The sequence below is a fragment of the Muntiacus reevesi genome, chromosome 11 (assembly GCF_963930625.1).
Source record: "Muntiacus reevesi chromosome 11, mMunRee1.1, whole genome shotgun sequence".
Taxonomy (NCBI): Eukaryota; Metazoa; Chordata; class Mammalia; order Artiodactyla; family Cervidae; genus Muntiacus; species Muntiacus reevesi.
Window position 1 is genome coordinate 43,349,926 of NC_089259.1, and position 11,712 is coordinate 43,361,637.

At 33.1% G+C, this 11,712-nt stretch overlaps 1 protein-coding gene across 2 annotated transcripts in view; it reads right to left on the reverse strand.

Annotated features, from left to right (window-relative positions):
• DACH1 (dachshund family transcription factor 1) overlaps nucleotides 1-11,712 on the reverse strand; it is a 456,844-nt gene that overhangs the window by 133,885 nt on the left and 311,247 nt on the right. The window lies entirely within an intron of this gene.

The window sequence follows — 11,712 nt, forward strand, 5'->3', positions numbered from 1 at the left end:
TACTACATCTAAATTTTAACAATCAGATTATGCAGAAATACCTGGTCTATATTAAACAAAGAGTATTATTACACTTTTATACAAATAATATTTTTTAAATTAGTCATTCTATTTTATTGAAAAGTTCACTCACGTCAATGTTTATCCATTCAAACACTTTAATAGTCCTTCTAATAATTGTGTAATTGATCATATTTTCAGAGGCCTGTGTTAGGCCAAAAAGAGGTAAAGTGCAATCTTGGACTAAATCAACCCCTTTAAAATCATTTAGCAAGTATGAGTTTTTCTGTCATAAGAGATTTCTCAGTAGCACTAATAGAAAGCATGAGAAGCTGATTTTTTTCCTGAGATATTTAGCTCATAAAGTACTAAAACATTTAATTCACAAAACTCTAGTAACAATGGTTGTGTCATTGAAGAGTTGCTTATTTTCCACACGGGGTAAATAATTATTTCATTAGTCAATGTATTTAATTGCAAAAGTTTTCTTGGATGATTTTTTTCATTCATGCATTATTCATTTATTCACTTACACATTCATAACACTCTAAAAGTCATATAATAAACTAAGTAAAAAATAAGCTGGATTAAAATCTTAATGTAAAATACATCTTAAAACATAATTTAAGGCTTAGGCAACATAGGTGAAATTGTAGTATTTATTATAGCTTTAGCTTATTTTTACTTTAATTGCTTTTTTCGTCTAGGAACAAAGGATGCAAAGACAATATTTAATACTTTTACTTAAAGAAATATTTTAATTTATGCAAATTTTATGCTTTTAAAGCTTAAGTATTCGATTGAAAGTTTCTATAAACTGAGACACAACATATTCAGTCATTTTACTTAATGTATAATTTCAATCTTTGGAACATGATGTATTATTCTTTGAAGAATTTCATTAAAGTAAAATCCATTGAGCAAGTAAGATTTGAATACATTGTTGTACAATAAATTAATTTATTTCAACAGCTTAATTCTTTTATCATATTTATATGCTTGCCTTTCCAGAGTATGCTATAAGATGGAGAATAATGAAGACAGTAAAGAATTGCTTAGGGGAGAATCTCATAATTATTACTGAAACAAAATAGATAATGAGTTTTATTCAGACATAATAAGAAAGAAGCAGTTCAATGTCTATAGAGAAACTATGTAAACTGGATTTATCATTTCATTTGTGTGAGACCCTTTAACCTCCAAGATGGCCCTGAAGTAGGACAAAAGGAAGAATATTTAATTTAATACTTCAACACACTGCTTTATAGTCCTGCATCATAGCTCCACCAATCAATAAAACACAATCTTTTGCAGTGTTCTATCTTTATAAAACTAGCCACAATAATAAATGAAAATTTAAGAGGAATACACTCTCACTGGAAAAAAAAAGGTCATACTAATAAACTAATGGTAACAGAATAACATAAAGGAAAAACTGCATTTATTGCTTCTGGGTAGAACAAGAAGTATTGGTCTATACTACAATTCACAATCAAAGGTGGTGTTTAAAACAATGAATTCTAAAAGGCTAAAATAAAGAGTAGTTTGGGATTAATATACTCACACTACTATATATAAAAATAGATAACCAAAAAGAACCTACCATATAGCACAGGGAACTATACTAAATATTTTGTATATTTTTGTAATAACAAAATAATAATTAAAATAATAATAATAAAATAATATTTTTGTATACTCAATATTTTGTAATATTTTGTAATAATAATATACTCAATATTTTGTAATTTTTGTATAAAAAAGAATCAGAAAAAGAATATACACACACACATATATATACAGCTGAATATATACATAGATATATATGTAGAGTTGAATCACTTTACTGTGTACCTGAAACACAGCACAGTTTAAATCAACTGTATGTCAATAAAAATTAAAGTAAAAATTAAATTAAAAATATAAGCTGTTCAATATTACACATTTGATTAATTAAACATTAAAAAATGCACTTATCTCAGCTGCCTCATCTTCACCACAAAGTGCATTCTATTTTATCAACTTAAAATATTTTCTTAGAGTAAGATTAAATAATCACAGTTCATTTCTCTAAAGGGTTATTTCATTTAACTTTACTTTATACTGCTCTCATTTTAATTATCTTCATTTTCATCATTTTTTCAGTTAGCAATTCCCTTATTGAGTATGTTACAGAATTGGGAAGAAGAAATGTTAAACTTATCTTCATATAACTATTACATTACAAAATTGAAGTTGATTAGCATTTTTTAGAACCTAAACTCCTGAGCTTTAAAACAACTCACACTTCATTCATTCAGAGGTTATTCACTGAACACTTAATGTTCTAGGGTCTGGTTATGTGTAAGTAAACAAAACCAACAAAACTTCTTTCTCTCATGAAGTATATACCATCAGTGAGTAAATACTCTTAGTGAAATCCAGAATCATTTACACTGATTGTGATATCCAAATTCTCTCCTTCCGAAAAAGTGAACAGAAAGGATAAATAATTGGATTGGGATTCTGCATTCAGGAAAATGTTAAAAAATACTTCTGGAAGACATAAAAAACAATTCTAATATACATGCATCTAGTAGAAGATCAGGCAGCCATCATCAAAATTCCAACTCAGACTTCTAAACTGAGGCTTTAAAGGGTATTTACATAGCTCTTTTTCGTTGTTATGATGATGATTTTCAAGAAATACTCAGTTTTGCTTCTGAGTATTCGGGAAATACTCCTGGGAAATGGGAAAATGGTCGGGCCCTTGAGTGTAATCATAAACAACTTAACTTCATTCTCCTACTGTCTCTTCAAACTTTTTCAGTGTTTATAGGGAACTATATTTTTCCCATATCTATAAGAATTCAGGCAGTCTGGAAACTTTCCAGATTCCTATTTGGTAAAACAAATTCCTACCGTCACTTTGAGCAGCAAAAGGCAGTCTTGACTCAAAAGTTATACCTCAGTCTTATGTAATAATAAATATCATCTTAATTATAAGAGAAGTCAAGTAGGTGGAATAGAAGGAAGATAGCAAGGATGAAAAGGTAAGTTCTGAGTCAGCCAGCATCGCCATTAATTGGCATCTCTCTGTTCACGCCGAATGCTTAAAGCCAACTTTTTATCTAGTTAAGGCACTGTGTATGTTCTAAGAGGTCACCACCTCTGTGAACTGCTCACAATTCTTTGATGGGTCTAATTCGACTCTGTTCCTCCATCCTCTGAATTTCTGGTATAAGTACATCTGGATGCTTGATTCAAGTTGATATGGGAGCAAGAGTACTTCATAGATGGTGGTGTATGCTTCTACCAGAAGTGCAGAGTGTCTGCTTGGTTGCATTTTATGATGACAATCAACACTAATAATCATGGCCTAGATTCATCACTTCATTAGGGTTTGCAATTTGATAAATTTGAAATATATCATTCCATAATCACTTATTTGCTAGAAGATTTATATGAACAGAAAGTTTCTCTTGTGCCTTATTGTGTTATCCCAACGGACAGTCTGTATGAGGAAGGCAGGGAAATGCTTCATTCCAACCCTTTATCCTTTATTTAAACCTTTTTTTGTCTTTTAAAAGATTCAGTTCCCTAGAATTCTCTAATGGTGAACAGTGAGTTTATATTTTAGCATTACTATGCACTCATGGATATAAATATGTGTCTTGGATTTCAATACACTGATATATGGCATCCTTAGTTGTAGTTTTGTTTTAATATTTTCTATTCCTTGTTAGCAACTCTTTTCATATTTAATATCAATACCCAAATAAACATTAAGGGAACCTATATAACTGCTTTGCTTTTCAAAATCCAAGTAAAATTTATACAAAATAGTTTTCTTTTTTGTAAAAATGATGTATAAAAGTGATCCATACATCTAGAGTTATTTATGGTTGCCCCAAAATAAATTTTTCTGTACGCAAAAGCAAATTAGGTAAATGACATTACTGTAAGGTTTTATAAATCTACTTTGTGAATACAGTTACTCTGGTTCTAGTTTTTATAATCTTTAAACATTTTGAACTTCATGCAAGTAAAGTATTATTTACTGATATAGCATTTTAGGGACCTGTTTAGAAAAGATATTGCAGAATGGAAAATTTATACACTGTATATAAAAATTTTCAGTGTTTAGTTCTTTAAATGAGAACATCCTAAACCGTCTCTAAGTTCTCTCTCTCACACACAGCACATACAATACAGCAGACTGGTAGAGAAAATTAACTAAAATTAAGTCATATTTTATGTTCTCAGAAAAATACTGTAATACGGCACACGAGGCAACAAGATGTTTATTCAGTAATGTAGAATAATTTGAATGTTGCCAAATGTCTCAAAACAATTCTATATTATCATTAAGGAAAAGTGATATAAAAAATGCATTTAAAAGTCTGCTTTGCATACTACTGAACTACCAACCCCCCAAAAGCAAAATACACTACTCTTGTTATGTGAGAAGAGCTAAACAAGGAAAAGGGAGTGAGAGAGAGAGAGAGGTCTTATTACATTATTGCAACTGTATTTCAAAATCTTGTCACAGGTTCCATATAGAATTATGAACTTATTTTTAAACAGATGATTGTGAATACGTTGGAAGAAAATAAACTGGAAATAAGGTGATGATAATGTCACTGTAGAAAGGCTTCTAATGATTTTCTAAATACCAACTTACTCATTATGACAACCTGATGAGGCAGCAATACAATAATCCCCATTGTACAGAAGAGTAAAAAAAGACTGGACGTTAAGTGACTTTAGCAAGGTCATAAGACTAGGAGATGGCAGAGCTGGAATATAAACCAAGGAGGCCTCCTCCAGAATTCATATTTTAAACTACTAAAATACATTGCCTTTCTTCTTTAAATTTGTTTTATACTTCAGCAAGAACCATTTAGAAAAATCCTTACAATACCATTGTGAATGTATTAAATAAAAGTGAGAAAAATATTGATTCATTCAGGGGGATTGGGGGTTACTTGATGAATGATTCTCAAGGAGAATCAATGAGTAGAGCATTTCAGCCTATTAGGAATTCTCTAATGACAAGAGGAATTGATCTCTTGATTTATACTGTTTGTTTTTCTCAGTGATTTAAGGTAACACAAGTAATACATCCTTTTACAATTTGGAAATGATACAAAGGTGGTATAAATAGCTAATATGATAGTTTGGAATATTAACATTAAAGAGCATCTAAAGAGCCTAAATCAATAGCCTAGAAAAAATTATTATGGATAAATTCAAATTCCTAATACAAGCAAAAGAAAATTAAATTAGTTGCATTTCATATCAAAATCCATGAAATTTAATGAGTCACACACTCAACTAACAAAAAGTTATGAACTATGACTAAATTTATAAAGTATTGTCCAAGCTAAATTTTATGTTAGTTTGGTCTCTTTTCTGTGGGTTCACTACTAAACATTAGGCAGGAAGTGGAGGTGTGGTGGGGGCCGATTTAAAAAAAAAAAGCCAATCGTGAGGTTGGATGAAAATTTGTCAGAAGAAATTAGAATATTTGGTCTGGAAAAAGGAAATACCATAAGTACTATATATAATAGAGAAAAATAATCCGGTTCAGTTCAGTTCAGTCGCTCAGTCGTGCCCAACTCTTTGCGACCCCATGAACCACAGCACGCCAGGCCTCCCTGTCCATCACCAACTCCCGGAGTCCACCCAAACCCATGTCCATCGAGTTAGAAAACAGAATAATTAGTAGACAGTTTTTTCTTAAGAAAATACAACATATAAGTAGACGCTATTGAGATGAAAATTTTAACTTAATCAATGAACAATTTCATCAATCTTAAATTTGCTGAAAACAGAATAGGTCTTCTATAAAATAGATATACAAAAATGGGTAGAGCATGCAGGAATGATTTCTCCATTGTGGGGGAAGTTGGATTACAAAACATCTAACATTTGAAGACAAGAGAACTCTTCAATAAATTAGAGATCTCTTCAAGAAAATTAGAGATACCAAGGGAATATTTCATGCAAAGATGGGCTCAATAAATAAAGGACAGAAATGGTATGGGCCTAACAGAAGCAGAAGATATTAAGAAGAATTGGCAAGAATACACAGAAAAACTGTACAAAAAAGATCTTCATGACCCAGATAATTTGATGGTGTGATCACTCACCTAGAGCCAGACACCCTGGAATGTGAAGTCAAGTGGGCCTAGGAAGCATCATCACTACGAAAAAAGGCTAGTGGAGATGATATAATACCAGTTGAGCTATTTCAAATCCTAAAAGATGATGCTGTGAAAGTGTTGCACTCAAAATGCCAGCAAAATTGGAAAACTCAACAGTGGCCGCGAACTGGAAAAGGTCAGTTTCATTCCAATCCCAAAGAAAGGAAATCCCAAAGAATGCTCAAACTATTGCACAACTGCACTCATCTCACATGCTAGTAAAGTAATGCTCAAAATTCTCTAAGCCAGGGTTCAACAGTATATGAACCATGAACTTCAAAATATCCAAGCTGGAATTAGAAAAGGCATAGGAACCAGAGATCAAATTGCCAACACCGCTGGATCATCGAAAAAGCAAGAGTGTTCCAGAAAAACATCTACTTCTGCTTTATTGACTGTGCCAAAACCTTTGATTGTGTGGATCACAATAAACTGTGGAAAATTCTGAAAGAGATGGGAATACCAGACCACCTGACCTGCCTCTTGAGAAACCTGTATGCAGGTCAGGAAGCAACAGTTAGAACTGGACATGGAACAACAGACTGGTTCCAAATAGGAAAAGGAGTACGTCAAGGCTGTATATTGTCACCCTGCTTATTTAACTTATATGTAGAGTACATCATGAGAAACGCTGGGCTGGAGGAAGCACAAGCTGGAATCAAGATTGCTGGGAGAAATATCAAAACCTCAAACATGCAGATATACCACCCTTATGGCAGAAAGTGAAGAGGAACTAAAAAGCCTCTTGATGAAAGTGAAAGAGTGAAAAAGTTGGCTTAAAGTTCAACATTCAGAAAACAAAGATCATGGCATCTGGTCCCATCACTTCATAGCAAATAGATGGGGAAACAGTGGAAACAGTGGCAACTTTATAGTTTTGGGTTCCAAAATCACTGCAGATGGCGACTGCAGCCATGAAATTAAAAGACGTTTACCCCTTGGAAGAAAAGTTATGAGCAACCTAGACAGCATATTTAAAAGCAGAGAAATTACTTTGCCAACAAAAGTCTGTCTAGTCAAGGCTATGGTTTTTCCAGTGGTCATGTATGGATGTGAGATTTGGACTATTAAGAAAGTTGAGCACCAAAGAATTGATGCTTTTGAACCATTGTGTTGGAGAAGACTCTTTAGAGTCCCTTGGAGTGCAAGGAGATCCAACCCATCCATCCTAAAGGAAATCAGTCCTCAATATTCATCGAAAGGACTGATGTTAAAGCCGAAACTCCAATACTTTGACCACATGTTGTGAAGAGCTGACTCATTTGAAAAGACCCTGATGCTGGGAAAGACTGAAGGCAGGAGAAGAAGGGATGACAGAGAATGAGATGGTTGGATGGCATCACTGACTAAATGCGCATGAGTCTGAGTAAGCTCCACGATTTGGTGATGGACAGGGAGGTCTGGTGTGCTGCAGTCCATCGCGTCACAAAGAGTCGGACACGACTGAGCGACTGAACTGTACTGAACATTCAAAGCCTCTACTCTTCATGTTCTGTGAATATTAAACAATAAACATACATGGATTTCAATCTGGTACATAATAGACTAAAACAGAACTTGTAGTAATTTGATATAATCTTACAGACATTTGGATATTAGGGATTTAATGTGGAATTACTAGTGTGTAAACATCATATGTCCTTTTCCTTTCTCCTCAAAGTTATTGCACTAATATTTACAGTAGTTCAAGAAAATCAACCAGAGAAAATCTAAATTCAATACTTTAGCAGACTCTGTCTTGGAGGGTTGCATTTAAAGCAAACAACCATGTCATATTGGAACTGTCCTCACCTATGTAATTTTCTTTTCCTCAATGTTTTTCTTCTTTTCTTTCAATGCCACGTCTTATTGCTCTATAGTGTTTGGGAGTTTAATTTGTGCTGCTTCAGTTAACCACAGCCTAAGATTCACATGGGTTTAAGTTAATAAAAATTCAAGGATTGGCCATTTTTTTCTTTAAAGAGCAGACTGGTAAATATTTTTTATAACTCTGCCTCCATATGTGAAAGTAATCATGGACATTATGTAAATTGGTGTGTGTCTATGTTCCAAAAAGTTTATTTATGGATACCAAAATCTGAATTCCATATGATAATCATGTGTTATTAAAGAGTTTTCTTCCTATGAGTTTTTCCAACCATTTAAAAATGTAAAGTCATTCCTAACTCATAGTCCATTACAAAAATTGGCAGCAGGGTAGATTTACTCAAGTTCAGCAGCTTATAGACCCTATTCTAGTGCTTGAACTAGTACCTACATTTTCAAAAATAAATTTATGAGAAAATCATTGTGGTTCTTGTAATTAGTAGTAAAGGATAACAATTTAAAAAATATATATATATGTAACACTAAGAGCTGTGTTTTTGCTTCTCTTCTGTTCAATAAATTCTTATTGCTGTTTTCATTTAGGTTGAATTTTAAGTTTAATTCTTATCATTACTATCAAAAAATATAGCTAGCACATTCCCATATAGGGATGATACCTATTTTTTCTTATTTTATCATTTTTTTTCCAATACAGGTAAATCTTTTTTGGTATTTAACATTTCACTTTTAATTAGCCTTTATATTTAGAATCTTTTCAGGCAACCAAACTGTAGGCTATATTCTAATTATCCACTTGGCCCCACACTATTTGATGTGACATAAGAGTTAAACATTTTCTTTGGGGAAAATAAAAATTTCCTCTAAAATAATTTTAATTAATATGTATAATGAGAGTTTTCTAAACACTGCTTCAAATGAGTGAGGCAATAAGAATGCTAAGTTCTCAGTAATAACTATTACCAGAAATGATTGTAAGTTGAATTGATACTGTGATTAACAAATTAGCAAATTATCTAGTAGCTAAAAGTCACTCAGGATTTGAAAAAGTTCTCTTTTCAGTTCTTTGACTAATAACAATGCAGCATTCACTGACATTCTCTCAAGAAAGGATGCTTTATTAGTTCATCTAGGTCTCCTTTGATATTTGTTATTTTTCTCTGGTAAGGATACTTCTGAAAATTATATAAGGAACATAAGCCCATCTTTGTTTGGAGCTTCCTAGGTGGCGCTAGTGGTAAAGAACTCACCTACCAATGCAGGAGACGGGGATTCCATTCCTCTTTGTTTACAGAGCCACTATTATGTAAAAAAAATCCTATTTGCATATTACTCAACTTTTTACGTAAGTAATAACAAGACCTTTATAAAATGCATAGTACCTTAAAACCATCACTGTATCATACAGGGTATGTCCATAGTCGTAAAAACTCCCCATTCTCTATTCATCCCCTGCTCCCACCCACTAGCCACCACTGATGATTTTAGCAGTGATCTTCAACATTTTAGCACCAGGGACCAGTTCTGTGGAAGACAATTTTTCCAGAGATGGGGTTGGGGATAGTCTGGGGATGACTCAAGCACATTACATTCATTCTGTACTTTATGTTTATTATTATTACATTGTGATATGTAATGAAGTAAATATACAGCTCTCTATAATGGAGAATAGGAGGGAGCCCCCAGTTTGTATTCCTGAGGTCAGGCAGTAACGTGAGTGATGGGGAGTGGCTATAAATACCGATGAAGCCTTGTTAACTTGCCACCACTCACCTCCTGCTGTGTGGTCAGGCTCCTAACAGGTCATGTACTGGTTCCCGTCTATGGCCTGGACGTTCGTGAACCGCTGTTTTTAGGATCTCTATAGTTTTGACTTTTTCCAATGTGTCCTACACTTGAAACCATATGGTGCGAAACCTTTACAAACTAGCTTTTTTAACTTAGCAGTATGCACTTGAGTTTCTTTTCATGGCTTGATAGCTCATTTCTTTTTAGCTCTTAATAATATTCCTTTGTATGGTAGTGAGAATTCAGCTAAGCTACTCCTTAGTATGACTGCCTCAGCATCCATTTTCTTTGACCAAGTGGACTGCAGGGACCTTATATTGACACTAGCCCCTTCATGTTAGTGCATACCAGAGTAATGAACAAATATTTGTTCCTGGTATGATTTCCTCAACAGCCCTTGTGTTCAACAGTCTTCCTAGATAAGATCCCTGGGAGGCTTACCAAAATCCTACTCTTTGGTTTGAATCAACCAATCCAACCTTAGCTTGGAAACCCCAAACTCATCCATGGATCCTAATAAGGCATTTGCCTCAGGTCCTGCCTTGCCCTATCTGTCTGTACTCCATCTTAACCTTCCTGTCTGGTCTCTGGAGGCATGCCAAGTATCAATACTTCCTCCAGATCCTATGCTTAATAAACTTCTCTATTTCATTTTTTCATATGATCTCTTATGGAACCATGGCTTACCCATTTAGTAAATGTTAATTTATTTTTTGGAAACATAGTTGACATACAATATTGTATTATTTTCAGGTGTATGTCATAGCAACTTGGTATTTTTATATATTACTCTCCATATAAAGTTATTATAAAATATGGACTATATTTTCTGCATTGTACACCATATGTTTGTTGCATGTTTATCTGTACCTAATAGTTTGGTACCTCTAACCCCTTTCACCTATTTGCTCCTCGCCCAAACCTCTTCCCTCAGGTAACCACTAGTTTGTTTTCTGTTATCTGTGAATCTATTTCTGTTGTGTTTGTTCATTTGTTTTATTTTTTAAGACACTAAATAAAAGTGAAAAAATGCAGTTATTTGCCTTTCTCTGTCTGTTTCATTTCACTAAGTATAATACCCTGAAGGGACATCCATATTGTCACAAATGGTAAAAAACAAAGTCATAGCAGATGGATATACACTTTTTTTTTTTAATATCTAGTAAACTACTGAAGGGCATCTTGGTTGCTTCCAAGTTTTGGCAGTTACGAAAACAACTGCTATAAATGTCCATGTGCAAATTTTTGTGTAGACATCAATGTTCAACTCCTTTGGGTAAAAATCATATGATTGTATGGTAAGAGCATGTTTAGTTTCATTAGAAACCACCAAACTGTATACTAAAATGGGCATTAAATTTTGCATTCCCACAAGCAATGAATAAAAATTATAACAAGGTCATTTATGTAAAACATGCTCCAGAGACTCCCCTAAACTCACATGTTTTATATTCAGAAAAACAGGATAATAATTATGTTAAATATGGATAATGCAGTATGAGGTGCCTTACTTACTTAGTTTAAAAATTAATAGTCCATTCTGTCAATGCATTTAAAGTACTTTGATTTAAAAATACATTATAAAGTAATATGAATGAAAAAGTATATACAGATACATATTTACAAGTATAAACATACCTCCCACACACATAAACAGAGTCAGAGAATTGTGTACATATATACATACATGATGTTTAGATAACAATAATGTTATTTTCCACTTCCTATTTATTTTTTAATCTACAAAAAACTTCCAATTTTATTACTTCATTTAGTTTTTTATATCCACACTGTATTATCCATTTTTAGGTATAGAAACAATCAGAAAGATCAAGTTAAATCAAGACGACAGAGTTAGTTAAGTGGCAGAAACATAATTTAACCCTTGTGGTCTTCTGAAAACAAATCAGAT